This window comes from Homalodisca vitripennis, chromosome 4, assembly GCF_021130785.1.
Source record: "Homalodisca vitripennis isolate AUS2020 chromosome 4, UT_GWSS_2.1, whole genome shotgun sequence".
NCBI lineage: Eukaryota > Metazoa > Arthropoda > Insecta > Hemiptera > Cicadellidae > Homalodisca > Homalodisca vitripennis.
The window spans coordinates 12,210,679-12,216,160 of NC_060210.1; positions in this window are offsets into that span (position 1 = coordinate 12,210,679).

A 5,482-nucleotide genomic window follows, 5' to 3' on the forward strand; every position below is an offset into this window, starting at 1 on the left:
AATAGTGATAATGTCTATTCGTGGATCATCATTTACCTTCTGTTTGCTTGATGTTTTTTTTATGTCCTGTCTGATTGTCTGCCAGTAGGTCATCGCTGAATGAAATAAGCTATTGAGAAGACATTTAGAGCCCAACCTCAACGAGCCCTGTTGCGCGAAACTGTCTGGTGTTGTGTTCTTCTACATAAAAGTTTTTAAATAACAAAATTTTGTCCCATCATTACTGTTAATGAAGTCACATAGAAGGTCATGAAACCAAATGGAAAATATCATTGTAACGTAGACGACTCAGAAGACAAATAACACATAATCACACAGAGATAATGAGCAAACCGAGTTTAGAATGAAGTCATCAAGATAGGTCAACATGCGAAAGTGTCTTCACTGAGAGAATTATTCAGGTTGTATGCTTTTCGTTGTCATTTCAATGATGATGATGTCGCAGTCCTTCTTACAATAAGCCTCCATTGAGATAATTACTAAATTCATATCCTGTCTAAGTCTATTTGTAAGATTTCAGGGTCTTTCAAATTCAGTTTGATAATTTAGATGTATTATTCCTCAAATAGTGAGAAGAAGGTTTTAAGGAGGAATGTAATTCTTTTAATTTTCTCTATGTGTTTGTATTCTAAGATGATTATTACCGGATATATATATATATATATATGTTTGTTTTAATTGTAGATTGAATTCTGCTTTTTTGCAAACTCAGAGATAATGAATGTTGGATATAAAAATACGAAATATAAATATATTCACTAAATTTATTTGGGATTTAACTGCAGATTGAAAAATAATTATTGTTTATGCATATTCATAAACGCATATGTATCTATATTTGCCATTCACCTTCTTTACCTTTTTCCTTTATACCTATCGGTTTTTTTAATATGTAATATACAAAGAATTTAAATATGTTTACACGGTCTATTATATTGAATACTGTTATTTCCTAATAATAATACCAAATATTTCTTGAAAGTAATTAAGACAAACCCCTAACAGAAAATTAAGGTTGAACTTACCTAATGAATTAAACATGAATTTCACTTAGAGTATTAGTCAGAGATGCCGTTGTTAATTTACATCCAATCCATTAAGTGGCGTGTCCGGTGACTTTAAAGATTCATAAGTCCTTTGAAAGTAAGCGTTTCTTTGAATTATACTAATACTCTCTGGAGGGGAATATTTTATTGTTCCCTGAAGTAAACATTTCCCGTTTTGTTATATAATGATATAAGAAATTTGTATCTTTACTAAAATATTAAAATAAATTGCTTAGGTTTGAATAATTGCCGCTCAGCCTTCTAATATAGTAATGTTTGGAATTTTTCATTGGTCCTTTAAACAAAATCTTATTAGGATCATAAGTTTGTTATGTAAAAAAAAACTAGTACTCATCTGAATAGTGTTAGGATGTTAGGATTACATAACTAAAAAATATGTTTTGCGCAAATAATGGCAGAGCATTAAAGATTTTGTATATAGCCCTTTTCTATAATAACAACATTAATCTTGGTGATTGCGCATTCACTGCATTAGATTTGCCTTTCCAAATATAACTCTAAATATTTCTAAAACGCCAGCACGTTTAGCAATAAAATGTTAAACTAGATACGGTTATCGGAGTGCTTAAGTCACAAACGACAACGCCATGCAGACTACAGTGTCACTGCTGTTATTATTAGTGACTGAAAACATTTGATTGTTATGGTCCGCGTTTATGGACTATGGACATGTTTCTAGTTACTAACAATGTTGCAGGCCGAGCCTCATTATATTTGCGATTCGCTGATTGAGACAGAGCGACTGCAAAGCTAACGAAGCATGCACAGATCACCGCAAAACCTTTTTTTGTTAACAACATTGTCAATTCGTTACACTCGTTAACACTATTTTTTCCCAAACTATTTTTCAGCTTTACAACTTGTTTTGTGTTTTCTTTAAACATACAAATACTGAGCATGTTATAAAACACACATCATATTGTTGTTACTTTTTTTAACAGCCTCAATACAAATAATTTAAAAACTTTGTTACCAATGCATTTGTTTTGCTGGGTCAAAACAAATGACACGAGAAACGAAAACCTTTTATTATCTTTACTATAAACTTATTTCAAAATAGCTAATTAGTTTACTATAATGTCAAGTTTTTATATTTTATACAATTGTAATTTATTGCTTATTTCTGTGTTTAATTAGCCTTACTTCTGCCATAGTTATTATTAAAATTAATTTACTACCCGTAGTGTTCGAACCAATATGTTCAGAACGAATGGTGAAAGTTTTACATATTGTAACTCAACTTATATAGAAAGTATTTATTACATATATTATAAGTATGAAGTGTTTACAGCATACACGTAGAAGTAATATTATTTTCCCTTAACTCTCTACTTGCGGCCTTGTAATCAACTTCTTAGTAACAGAAATTGTGTGAACATTTCTAACTTTCAGCTGTGCATAGACAAAGCGTTAGGAAGTCATTGGAGGGGCTCGTAAAATTGTATTACTCAATGTTTGTCTGTCCACACTTTATCTCAATATTGAACTGACCTTCATTTTTCTATGGACAAAATCTAGTTTGATGATGGTGTTTGTCACTCCAAGGGTTTTGGTTGAGTATTTAGTTTTCGTTCAATCATCATAGCAACAGGAAAATCAAAGAAAAGGTACAGTTTTAAACAATCTGAGTATAATCATATTATATTATAACTTGTGACATAGACACACATATAGCCTAACTATCAGAATGGAATTGGCTACAACCTTGATATTGTACATGCAACTTCAGCGATGTGTAGGCTACGTCAGCGATACGTGGTTGGCCGGAACTCACCTTAGTTTTGTTTATACGTCCAAAAATACGTTATGCGAGCTCATGTCACATCCTTACTATGCCACCTTTGGTATTTGTAAAACACAAAAATTTAAATGGAGGACTTCATCAATTTACAGTGGTAATAAAAAAATATTAAACTAAACATTTAGTATATAAAGAGGTCAGATTCCGTTATATGCCCCCAACGCTTAAACTTTTTTCAATGAACTTAGAACGTTATAAAACGATGTAGTTGAGTAACAGAACTAACATTCCATCAATCAACAAGCATATCCAGCTATTGCGGTCGGTATTGTTGTCGCTGTTATCTTATCTTTGTCGAGAATCCCGATTACGGCAGGCCGCGCGGCATCTCATGATTATTTAAGGTTTTTACACGGTACATAATTGCCTTTCCATTACAATTCAATTTATATTTCTGATCAGCCCCTCTAGAATTTGATATTTTACTGATAGGTACTATCTCGAGGGATGTTCTTCTTTTGTTGGCCGGAGGCACTCGCATTTTGGGTGGCGGAGTGTGATCTAGAATAAAAACAAGTTTTGTGTGTTTTTTCAATAAAGAGTTTTTGTTTGGTAATTTATATAACACAGTTGTAATTTTGATTAGTATTCTGTGTTAGTAGGTTTGTTTTTGTTGAATTTTTGTGTTTGGAGAAATTTAAGGGTGTGGTCGATATAATACGTAAGTACCCTTTTTTCTTAGGTAGTAACCAATTATTGTAATTCATTATAATCATTCGTAAATGAAAAATTAGCGTTGGGGGCATAATGTTAGTACTGTTACTCAACTACATCGGTTTATAACGTTCTAAGTTCATTGAAAAAAGTTTAAGCGTTGGGGGCATATAACGGAATCTGACCAAAGATTTTGTTACCTTAATTTCAATAGGGCACCTGCCTTAAAATTTTCTAAGAACACTCGAGAATTCCTTGCAGTTTTGATTTTGAAATTATATTTTTTTAAATATGATTTATTAAGAGTTGTGATTTAACTGTAACTAATAAATTGCCAATATTAGTATAAAAATGAATAATAAATATTTATTTGTTCGATATCGTGGTTTTATTATTGTAATTTTATACCTATGTTGGCAATTTATTGCCAATTATATAATTGCCAAATATAATTAAACTGCATATGGATGTATGATATATTATTGTAACAAAGGAAATGCTTTTTGTACGTGATAAATCAATCGTTCTTGCCATCATTGTTGGCACTCTTTTTCCATTGTTAGTTAACAGTACTTCACAATAAATGTAATACAAGTTATTTCATATACTTTCCAATAAATTCTTTATTATCTACACAGTTTATGTAATTTGTAACAATACAACTAAAATTCTTTGAATAGAAGAAAATATAACAACCTTTTAATATAAGCACTTCAGTATATACTTCTTCGAAGGCACTTAAAAGTTTTAAAAGAATATTGTATTTTATAACTTTAAATTAAATTATTTTACTACTACTACAAAAGATGTATGTGATTCAGGATACATATAATGGAGAAATATAATTACTTTAATGAGTGTAAATATTGAATAAGTGTAAAATATTCCACTGCAGTTTTAATAGCAACAACAAAAATAATTCGTTTTCAACGTGAAGGTTTCATAAAGGTAAACCGCAATATTGCACAACTTTAAAGTGTACAAATTGAACCAATTCATCATGAAAATATCTCAATTGTTAATATGTGATCGATAATAATTAGTGTCATTTTTTAAAACTATCTATTAATGTTATCATTATTAGTAAGAATTATCTTGAAACCAATTTGTGTAAAATAAACAAAAAAGGTATTAATAAAGTACATTTAAATTAAAATTCATAGGTTATCTATATAAAACATGGCTGATAACTATTTCAAAAGTTTAAACTAAATATATGGTATTTATCTGATAAGCGGTAAAATATAACATTAGATAAAATTGAGTTAGTGCTTAAACTTATCAGAGAAAATCAACCCGCTCTAAACAGTGTATAAGGAAATAAATTAATTTACTGGTCTGTTTCAATCAAGATCCAATTGAGTCTGATTAGATTTACCTCTCCGACTTAACCAAGTCTGTCAAAGTTAGCACTAATTCAATTACACAAGTTTTCAGAATAAACCAAGTTTGATTACGTTTGTCAGATCAGGTAGCCAAGACAAGTCTGCTTGATAGGCACTAGGCAGTCCTATGATAACGTTATCAACTACGTTTCGGCCGGTGACAAGTTTTAAGAATTATAAATAAAAACTTTAACAATGCGCATTATAATACAACAGTAACAAGTAACATTCATTGGCTGAGCGTTAGTGACGCCTTTCTCTCGAGGGGCTTTACATTTTAATTTGCGTGTGTCTATCTTTGTGTCTTCTCGAAAAAGAACTGATCCATAGACTTGAAATTAAGCATGAAGATTCATTCCTATATGAATAGGAATGAATCTTCATGCATAATTTCAAGTCTATGGATCAGTTCTTTTACATCAGTCTATACAACACCGAGTTCGATTATAGTGTATGTTGAACCTAAACGCCGTTGAAGCCTATGACTCAGGTTGACATAATTTCTCTTTTGTCTGCCGTTGAGGGGGGGGGTGAAAAATATCTTTTCTGTATGATAATCATTTTGCCCAATGGAC